Here is a 12,134-nt window from a genome sequence, read left to right as displayed (position 1 = left end):
ATGTTATTAAACTGAAAAATAGCATAGATTTACTTATTAAGCACCCAATTCACCTCGAAAAATGTACATCACAGAAAAATCACGGGTGAGCCTCATTGAAAATTTTGAAGATAAGGGTGACATCCAATTCGGCCGTAAGTGTATAATTATTAGCAGTCGTCGGAGCCCAATGCGGTCTTCTTTAGGTTGTGACGGAATATCGCCTGCCCACGCGCTCCAAACTTAATTCGCGGTGGTCGCTAGGATAGAAATGGTCGTTCCGTTCAACTGTGCGCTTTCCTTTGCCTCGCTTTCTGCCTCCCACCTCCTTTTCTTCCATGTCTCATGCTTACTATTCCGCTCGTGCGAATCCTTGAAATGAGCTCGAAGACCAACCACACTCTTTCGCTCCTTCATCCTTCTTTCATTTCGATTTTCTGATCAACATTTTCCCGTCACTCTTCCATCCAGTCCCTCCGAGACGATTCTAATCCCATTAAATAATAACATTTGCTTTCTACATCTAAATAATACCCAGCGAGCCACCTCTAGGGTGTTTGGCAGGGGGTGACAAATCACCAACATGCAGCATGCAAGAGGACCGCCACATGCACACCACACGGTCATAGAAATATTACGCACACTAGAAAAATATACATGCTTATTCATAAAAAAATTGCTAATGGTTAGTAATTCCTAGAGAAAATACATGAAAGGTTAGAACTAATAAAAAAAACATGCAATGAGTGATCCTAGCGAGCGACGCCATTAATCCTATCAATTGAGACAACGTTGCCATCCTTGATGGTACGAGGGAAGAATGACATTTTAAATCTCTCTGTTCTACGGTCTATTTCTTTTATTTTATTCTCATGATCACTTTCTATCTACCCTGTTTGAAATCTCTCCACGATATCCTCGTTTACGTCTTAACACTTCATTTTCATAGCCTGAAGTTGGAATGTAATCGTGGACCGCTACGCTATGCATCGGTATAGCCTCTATCATTACGGTAAAAAATTCTTCTTTGTACTGCAGGAATTTTTTTCCATGCATTCCATACATTTCGATCGTAGACTCATGGTTTTCATCTTAATTTAGAAATAAAACTTCGATTTAGACATTCCATAGCAATAACATTAATTTGGCTCCATTCCCAACCACTGTTCAGTTTTGATTTTCGCAAATCTTATCTCGTCTCACTGATACTACGCCTGGGGATGCGGCCTAACTTTTTATTTTAATTAATACATACCCACCCAATTATTGCAAAAATAAATTTTATGAGTACTATGGCCAATATTTCTAATTCTAAAAAGCTATAAACGTCTACAATATTCATTACTTACATCATTAATAAACTATCTCGACGAACCGTATGCAAGAGCTGGATAATTTTCTTTACCTTCCACTGTGATATATGACCCAGGTTTCAACTGCTAATCGTGTTCTTCAGGCGCTCTAACGGTATCGCAGCTCTCTCAAATACGTATTCATAATCAGGGGTGAGGGAAGAAAAGATACAGTTTAAGGGAGGAGATTAATAGGTTATACGCTGGCCATGTTGAAAGTGTTGGCTTGGGAAAGGGAGGGAAAATTATGAAATTCAGTATATTTTTGCCCCAAATTATCGTTGAGACATTTTTTCAAATCTCATATTAAAATAAAGACTTCGATTTAGTGTTGTGATATCAATAAAATTGATTTTTCTCCATATTATATCTCTTTTAAGTTTCAATTTTCAAATATGTTATAAATCATTTTTCTCGAATTCTCCTTGTCGGAATTTCCCTTAAAATTTCATTTCAATAAATACACTTATAATTTACCATTCCCCACCGGGTGCAAAATAACTGTAATCAACATAGGTGAAGAGGCGGAAGACAATAATATTGTCATTTGTGAAAGTGGCTGCAGGATCAACTCAACAGAGGATCTATAGAGGGATTAAGGATTCTCTCAATAATTTAATTTTTCCCAGGGGTTCAGCTGCCTGCACTCACAAATACTTGAAGCTTCCACATGGTCACTGGTATTTGTGACTGGTCACTAGATTACTTTTGCGGTCGCCGTTGTTACAATAGCTTTAACATTTTCTTTTGTCAGTGTGCATATATTCATTGCCTCATATTCCACATGAACAACACCACACTCACAGTTATTAATGCAGCTAATGCCACCTTTTGTCAAAGGATGAAATAAACGGGAACTACTTAGAGGTGGCCTCCTTCCATACCATAAAAGAAGTTCATTTCGGTCGACACCTCGGGCGTATTTTAATCGGCTTTCGAAAATATTCGCAACGCGGTGAAAGGTGCACTCTGTGCTGTGCACTACACAGTGACCCATGCATTCCCAATATTTACCATATAGTAATTTGAAGCACAATAAATAGCATTCAACCTGATGAAGGCAATGGTTTCCTATTATTATTGACTTCGTTCACTAATGGATGAGTGGGTGGGGGAGATGATAGTTCGGGTGTCTCCACGCGGTTAGCAGCTATTTTTGAATTCTTTCGCTCATTTGAGAGAAAATTGTAAAAATGGACTGAATACTGCACTATTGGGGAGTATTTGTGGTAAGAGTCGTGTTTTGTCAAATTGCCAAATTTGGTCGGATTATCACGAAATTTACAAATTTTTCACTTATTCCGCTTTGTAAGTGCTGAGCTTAAATAGGAAGACCTGGCTGGTCCCATGCCAAGATGTTGCAAGGTTTTAATGGTGTAAAGTTAGTTTTAGTGGTGTAAAGTTAGTTTTAGTGGTGTAATTATATCCACCCGTAAACGTGAGTCTACTACCAGATCTACTATTATCCTGAAGAGGTGCGCAGCTAGGAATTAAGGCTAGGGGGGGGGGGGGGGAGGGGTTCAGAAGAAACTTATACTTGAGGGTATGGAATACGGGTGGGGCAGATACCCTCCCCCATAAAATTATAAAGGTAAATGGTTCAAAATGGTGAGTTTCACGGCTTTCTGAGGGATATTTTATAAATCATTACACTATTCATACATAAGTAATATATATCCAATTAAGTAAAATAGCATTAAAATTTTAAATTTCTGAGTTACGGGGGGTTTATCCTAATTAAGATTTATTTATTATATTCATATCTGACTAAGAGCATAAAATAAAAAACTGGAGCAGTTTAACCAAAAATTTTATAATATCTAAATAACATCGTTGTAGGAGTCTGAGCCACGGCCGTTGGAAGGGGGATACGTTAAATGTAAGTTGATGTTATCGACGGCATATCATTCATTTAAGTATCTATTTAGAACAATTTTGATGCGGAATTCTATGTTTTCTCTGGAAAATAAATTTAAAATCCCACGTTATTATTCGAAATAAAAAGAAGAAAATAAACTACACCGCCATGGCCTAAATCTCACAGATTGAATACTACATGTTCAAAACCCAAATCGGGATGCGCGTAAATTTCTTTCTTTGTATTTATGCATAACAGCACTACTACTAAAATCTCAAATGCATGATGACGTCAATTGAGAGTCAGGGAATGCTCACCACGGTTTTCCATTTTGAGCGTGGAGTCTCTTTGAATTTTAACGTGAGACGTTGAGTCAACATATGGTGGTGTATTTTCTTTAAGTACTTAATCGTTTTTTTTTGACTAATTTTTTAAATTAACACTTTGCGTGCCATGGACTTAATATTACATCCTGTTATTCTTTCTGAAGATTTCCATTTACGTAATATAATGTTTTTCTATTTCATTGACTTTGTTTGCGTGAAGGCGTAATATTTCGCCCGTGGCACTTTTACAGTTTACAGCTTAGTGGTTTTGTTATTTCAAAAATCAACTGCTTGATGGAAAAAGAGTTCTTTTAATGTCTTGAGGACGAAAAGTCCTCTGTTGCTACCGGCACCCTTATCTCAGCCTACTTTGTGTGAAAATTCTTAGGAGGACCGTTCATTGAGGTTGTAGTGACCCTTTTTGTCATCCAGGATTTTGAATGCTATGCTTGGAACAATGATTTTGTATGATTTCCATGGTTTAAATAGTTCAAATTGAAAGTAATAAAAAAGGTATGCATTTTATGGCTGTACATCATTTGTTGCAACATTTTTATTTAAAAAAACAGTAAGTTTTTATTGTTAAAATATATATTTAAAATTCAGCAATAAATGTTATTCAACTCATTCATAAAGGAGAGCAAAGTCCATTTTCATTGAAATATACATCGATATAAATATATTTTTGATGCTAATGTTTAAAAAAAATTGCGAATTTGGCCGGATAAATGGCCGGATTTTTCAGTAGGGCTTTATAATTAGCGACCGGCACTCGAAGTGTTAATTATAATGTTTATATTGCAGGTATGCTCTCCCAATGCGACAGCCAACGCAAAAATTTGAGTGTAAGTGTATCTGGTCTTGCACATGTCTCCTCTTTCGTATATGTTGCTAACTATTCCAGTAGATTTAATTATTTGTTCTTTTTTTCTAAGTTTACCAAGCGAGGGGTGATAGTTCTGGTTGACTCGGCGCGGGTTGATAAAGTGAGCGGTCCGACTAGATGGGTTTGAGAGAGGGCCGAGTCATCTCGCATCCCATTAACCAGTCTGATTAATCTCGGATCGGGCTGACCTCAGTGGCAACGGCATAGAGCTCCAGTTCAGTTGCGCGTTGCGATTTCTCTCTGTCATTCGACGAACACTTTACCACTTTTTTTTGTGGGAATGCGCGTTTTGCTCTAAAACGAGACAAAAATGTTTCTAGGATACAATGACAATTCCCAACTATCCAATATTTCCCAAATATCCAATCATTTTTCTTGAAATGGTTGGCAACAATGACTTCCCAACAATGACCACCCTTGGCTTTGTTAAATTTGCTGACAACCTACACTTGAGCGTTCGTATCTGACAAACAATATGATTTTATATTATTAATTTAAATTTGACTAAGGGAGATCTTTGGCAGTGTCTCCTTTCCCTTCGATCCACTAGTGGCCAATATCGGTTTAATAAGGATATGGTATCTAATATTTTATTGGGAAACTGCACTAACTAGACTCACAAGGGGAAACCTCGTACCTTGCTCTGCCTTTTTCTATGCCGTATTTTTTGTGGAATTCGGAATGGCGAACACACCTCTCAACTGGTAGTGGTTGGTTGAATGGGTCTTAGATTGGCTGTAATTAATTAATTTATTTTCATGCGGTCCTTTTAAAAAGCCTTATATAATTTCAAAGTGGCATACTCACTTATAATTGGGTCAGTTGGTGTAATGGTTAGCGTCGTCGACTCCCACTCAGGGGGCCCGGATCGTAGCCACCGAGAGACAAGGCCTGAGCAACCAGCCGTGACGTCACGACGAGAAGGGTTAGATTATTGCCACTTGTCGTTAGCTTGAACGATCGCAACTGGAGTGAACGTAATTCTTTCTAATTAGATAGTAGAATTCCTTCGCATTTAGTTTGCTACGTTAAAGTATTTACCACAAATATTTCAGGTTTACTTTATTCAGCTCTTAACGTCCTTATATATTTACGATTGCAAACTTAACCACCGAAATTAAGCAAACGCAATGCTCGAACTTCTTGTTCAATAACACATTTTTGCTGCGGGGAATCCTTTGAAAAGCAACAGCTCATTAGTTTTCTCCAAATATATGATAAATTATTCCACGAGACGTTAATTAATACGTTTTAAAATCTGATCGGAATGAAGTAGCTGGCAAAGGCTTTAACCAAAATTCTCAGTATATCACTCCGGTAGCTTTAGACATCTCACTTACTTGACGTGCTCCTCTCCGAAATTGATTATCTGGATACCATGGACCTGTTTAAAAATAAAAGTCATAGGGGAGTGGAGGTGATGCATAAATAAGGATGTCAACAGTTGCGTATTAACATGTTTATTATTATCATCAAAACTCGAGTGTAATTGTACACATCACAGAGGACATTCTCAAATGCGGCTGCACACATATCCCTGGTACTTTTAATTTTAAGCAGAAGTTGAGAGATAGAGAGAGAGAGAAGAATTGCACTAAATATCTATATATCTGTGGAATAGTCAGGCTTGTTAACAGATTTCAAGGACAGGTTTTCGCCAATAAAGTAATAACAGGGATCACTGTCTGGCATGACAGATTTTCAGTAATCAGAGGCAATGACTATATCTACCACAAGAGGCAGATCAAAACATTTGGGAGAAAGTCTCACCTAAGATTCCAACATTATAAACATTCTTGCGTAAGCTAAACTTCCCTAGTTTTAAAATTGGAACTTTTTCAAAATTAACACTAACATTGCGTGCCTAGTTTACCAAAACAGAGAGCTAAATTCAAGGTATGGGGTTGAGGATAATGTGTTCGGAACAAGTATGCACTATGCAGTCATGCTTATGAACCACTGTCCATACATTTCACAAATCAAGAAACTGAACTTTTCTCCAAGATTCACTAAGCTTGAAATAATATTCTGTCGGTCGTATGTCTCCTTCACTCTAATGCTTTCCTCCACCGCCTCTTCCATTGCAGAAAATTCCTTCACCTTTCTTCGTTTGCCTGGGCTCTCCCGTATGCTTGCCTGAGAAGACAGGTAGATGGGGTAATAGGGAAGTTAGGATGTCTCAGCGTCTCAGTCGTGACCATTTCAATGGTGCGGAAAGTAATCTCGCTGTCCTCTCATCATACTTCCCTAATTCACGAATTATGCCATGAGGAGCAAAATTCTCTTCACACACACCTGTAAAAGTAATGCAATTCACTATTTAGGTCTCAGTACAACAATCAAATTAAATATTTTACATATTTACGCTCATATAAAAAGTAATCCCTTACTTCCCATTACATGATATTTTGAATGACTATTAATTTATTTTAAAGCATTTTCAATTCCTTAGACTACTCTATTTTTCTATTATACCCCTCATGCCTTTAATTTTTAACCTTGAGAAAACTGAGGCGTGTATAGGGACACCAATGACTACAATATTTATTACGGAGGCTTCCGCGGTGAGTTATTTGGTGATTGGTTTTCGGGTTCATTCAGCATTGACTCATATTTTGCAGACGACAGTTTCGGGCGCGTTCCAGCTCCCGTCTTCGGGTACAAATGATAATCAATGATAATGTCCAATCATTTGGAACCGAAGACGGGAGCTGGAACACGCCCGAAACTGCCGTCCTCAAAATATGAGACCACGCGGAATGAACCCGAAAAACAATCACCGACAACAAGATTTGTTAACTATGAATAATCGAGAATTATGGCTTACAGGAATTAATAAGAATTGATTCACCAAATAGGAGTCATGAATAAATAAAATTTGACCAATTTCCCAAATTTTTAACTAGAAAGCAATAACTTTTCTATCGCTGCGATCAATACAATAAGCCTTCCAATGAAAAAAGCTATCATTAAATAAATGCTACTCTTGCCGGTTGGATTTTTTATACCACGGCCGTGCTTCTTTTATTTATAATTAATTAAGTAAGTACTTGAATATTTGGCCAGCAAGACTAAATTTACACTCTTTGACTCCACCAAACAATAAAATTAAAATAATTTACACACTTCCAAGTACAGGAAATCTTGGACTGCTGTCAATTAAATTAAAAGAAATTCTAATTTTTTTAAGTAGTAAGTGGATGCCGCTATTCAACTCCTCATCCCTTTAATTATAACCCACAAGATTAATTGTAAATATTTATATTAAATCATGAAAATATTTCATTCACATCAAACGGTGACATAAAAACAAAGATCATTTTATGCACTTGAGTAATTTCACTGTGCTACCTTTACTTATTACCATATTAAGAAACTTTCAGTAATAGCTTAAAGCAATATCAATCTGAATTAAATGATATGCTTCGATCCACCGAATGGGATTCATGACTAAATTAAACATGCCGAATTACCTATTTAACAATAAATAACTTTTCCACCACTGCAATCATTACCAAAAGACTTCCAATAACTAAGGCAGGAACGTTTAATAAATGTTTAATCACTCAGGAGACTTTAAAAGTATCCATCGATTCGTGCCCTTCAAATTTAAACTCGGCAATTTCATCGAAATAATAAGTAGGCATCTTTAACAAAACCAAAAATTATTTTGAACACACTTTCATCAATACCTCTATAATTATACGATACGTACCTTATTGTTCTTTGTTGGCTCAAGTTCTTCTCTCATGATGGCACGAATGGATTTTTCTCAAACTTCTGGATCGCTCGGGAAATTGAAAACAGACACCTTGGGCCCCGTCTTGTAATTTCCTCGGCAGTCAGAAACACTGCGGTAGTTAGACTAATTGCACAACTTTTTACACTTTAGTAGAACTTCAGTAACATCCACTGCTACCGTAGAACGAACCACTGCTAAAAACCTCTTTAATTTCTTCAAATTATAGTTTTATTTTCACGTCTCACTCATTGAAGCGACTTCTGTTTACCACTTCGACAATGCCACTATCCTTCCATCAACAACTCCCTAACAATATTTGTAACCCCACTCGTCCTGACGTCACCGACCTTCTCTGCTCGCTTGCGTAGGCCTTGTCTCTAGGCATGGGCGGTACTTGAAAAAGTACCGGTACTTTTGTGATGAGTATTAAAAAGCAATAATAGTACTCTCCCGGTAGTACCGGCGAAAAAATACCGATATACCGGTACTTTCATAATTGATAAAATATGTTAATAAGTCATGATTTATCTCTTGTATTGCCCTAATTATCCGGTATTTCGGCAAATTAGCGTAACATACAGCAAGAATACACTAAAAAAATCATTAACTGGATTTTTTTTCGAAAATATATCGGAAAAATACATGGAGGATAGATTCTATAATAGTGAGAAGAGTGATAGCGATGAAGTTTTTAAAGGCAATGATTTAGGTGCATACTATTAAATTTTGGTGTTTTCCTGGCGTATATGAAGTGTAAAGTTCTCTCGGGAACTCCATCAGATGACTTGTTTTCCTAAAGCCAACGGTTTTTTTCGGACTTGAGACCAACATTAGAACGTCCTCTGCCGAGAACTTATAATGAAAAGTCTTCTTATTCACAGAGCTTACGTTTCAGTCTGAGATTACCTAGAAAAAGCCCCTATAATGTTAAGACATTTAGTTTTAGGATTTTACACAACAAGAATTGGTGTTAGTTATGGCTAAAATACTGCGATCGAATAAAATGTGACGTGTAGGTCGCTGTTTCATTTATTTCAGATAAAGAATTACATATGTGGAGTTCGATATAACTTTGACTTTTCTCACCTTATTTGAGTAAATGAATATCTTCTATATCAATAGTGATAACACTTGTCTCGAACTCACAGTTTTGTAGAAGTACCGTTAAATGACGAGAAAAGAAGAAATAAGCTAAGGAAGGAGGACACATCTTAATAATTAAGGAGCATAATTAATTTGGTCTTCTTTTGGTGGTGCACTGGATTGGCTGTATGTAAAAAAACGAGAATTCTCGTTTAAACGGATTAACATTTTTAATACATTAAAAAAGTTGATGACTATTGTTAATAATCTTAGCCAATATCATGATAGCATCACTATTTTTCAGTCTCTTCCTACGTTGATTAACTGTATCGGTGCTTATAACATCATATTGTTGAAATGACACATTGCAATATTTCCACTTATAGATTTATTTTACAGTACGCGTTTCGTCGTTACAGCGACATTTTCAAATGTCGTTGTAACGACGAAACGCGTAGAGTAAAATAAATCTATAAGTGGAAATACTGCAATGTGTCATTTCAACAATATTACGAACTTCCACCACATCGTGCCAAAAATTATACAAGATACTTATAACATCAGTTTAAATTAAAATAAACGGGTGGTATTATTTTTAGTGAGCTTATAATCAAGATGTGCACTTCTGGCATAAGTCTGCATCTACATTTTCTTGTCTCTTGTTATGATTTCTTGAGAAATATCCTTGACATTAATTAAATAAACACTTATTGCTCAAAGTCATTGTGAATTGGTGTTTATTTCTAGGAAATGGCCTTCTTCGCTTGATATATTATCAGCACTCAATTATTTAAGTAGCTGGGTAGGTAGTTCATTGATAATACATAAGATGGCAGCGCCGTCGAAGTACCGGTATTTCTAGTACCGATACTTCGGTAGTACCGCTAAAAAAATACTGGCCGGTACTACCGAAGTAGAAAAAAATAATACTCGGTACTACCGAATACCGGTATTTTTTGCCCATGCCTACTTGTCTCTCGGTGGCTACGCCCGGATCCGGTGCTTCATCGCAGCAGTAGATTTTCTAGTCTTCATTTTGATCATACGGTAACTATTAATTTTAATCGCAGCATGAGAGAAATGATACATTGAGAGATGCATGCAATATGCATGAGAGAAATTTTTGACCCTCATAATGGAATTTAGGTATTTTAGCGGTGTCATTTCGAACGCGGCGATATGACGACTACACTAGCAACGGATGGTGTGCGCAAGAATGTTAATTTTTCTATTGCTAATAGTGATAAACTTCCAATTTTAAAAATGAAAACCGCTTCTTGCGAGAGCACATGCCATTAAGGCTCGCGGCAAGAAGCAATATGCGTGCAGATGCAATGAATAAGAACACAAAACGAATATAAATTGCCATATTTCTCGAAAAATTGCAATTCACATTAATCCAAAGGGAGTTTACTTAAAAAGTACCTATGCACTAAAAGAATCATTATGAAATATTATTTCAATTAACTATCAGGATGAAATAAAAGTTGATTATTTAAAATCAAGAATTACGCCGTATGTGTCTTGTGCTCGCCGCTTCCCCACATCTTTCGTAGCCCATCCAGCATAATAACAAGAGGACAACCAACAAATGTCATTTCTTCGAAACAAAAGCCACTGTTATTGCTCCCCGTTCATCTTTCGGTATGTTTTTGAGGAGAGAAGCTAGTGTATTCTCATTTCTCCTTCTTTGAAATTCTCCACGTCATTGTTGATTTTAAATAATTAACTTTTATTTTATCCAATTAGTTAATTGAAAAATATATAATTATAGCCAAACTAAAACCCATTCAATCGAGCCATTATCAGTTCAGAGATGTTTTCGCCATTCCGAATGGCATCATTGAAAAAGACGGGACAAGGCACGAGGTCCTCCCTTGTTAGCCTAGTTAATACAGTTTCCCAATAAACCATCAGAGACGATATCCTATTTGAACCGATAATAGCCACTAGTGGCTCGAAGGGAAAGGAGACGCTGCCAAAGATCTACCTTAGTAGAATTTAAATTAAAAGTATAAAATTAATGCCATAAAATACGGTATTGAAAAAGGCGGAGCGAGGGATGTGGTCTCTCCTTGTAAGAGTCGCACTGTGAAATGTAAACGCACGGGAGGTGGACGAATGGAAGGACGGCAGAAAGGTGGAGATGAATGCCCAGCTATGTTAAATGCCCATTTTGGCGAGTGCAAAGCGCCAAGTAGGCTCGCTTTCTCCTTCGGATTGGTCAGACGCAGGCCCCGAAGTAGGGCGGGGGAGAGGGGGGCGCGTGCCCCGGGCGGCAGATTTCAGGGGCGACGAAATTTGAAATGTTCACTCAGAAAGTTATTTAATTTTTCTAATTACATCATTTCATAATAATTACTAAAATTTAAATGTAAGCAATAACATTTAATAAGCAATAAAATTAAATGTAAGCAATTAACGTAACTGATATTTGCTCCCCCTCACAAAACTCCTTCTTCCGGACCTCGTCACACCCATCTCAGCTTGGTCGGTTAACGCAGTGATAAAAAATATTTGATTTATCGGTCGCCATTACTCCTTTGATTTGTAATGTTTGATGGCCCGTACTCGTTTGAAGATATATATGTATATATGGCTTACATGGACCGCTATGGTTTAAACCAATTGAAATAACGAAATATTACATATATATTTTCAAGAGTGGTCTTCTTGTCCGATGTAGTTAAAAAAAGGTTGTTTCACCGCAATAAAAATTGGGACAGAAAGGAAAGTGGCGAGTGGTGGCGTAATTCGTGTCGTGATATTCACTCGGGATTTTAATTTCTTTTGTGCGAATCGTACCGTTTTTTGCTTGTGTTTTCTATTGTAAAATAAATCGCTCAAGCCATCGGCGGTGTCGTCATATCCCCTTAATGCGAGGGGCCGGTGCGCGAACCGCGATTCG

Source organism: Ischnura elegans, chromosome 12 (assembly GCF_921293095.1).
Source record: "Ischnura elegans chromosome 12, ioIscEleg1.1, whole genome shotgun sequence".
Classification (NCBI taxonomy): Eukaryota; Metazoa; Arthropoda; class Insecta; order Odonata; family Coenagrionidae; genus Ischnura; species Ischnura elegans.
The sequence above is the reverse complement of the archived record's forward strand: the minus strand, read 5'-3'. Positions refer to the sequence as shown.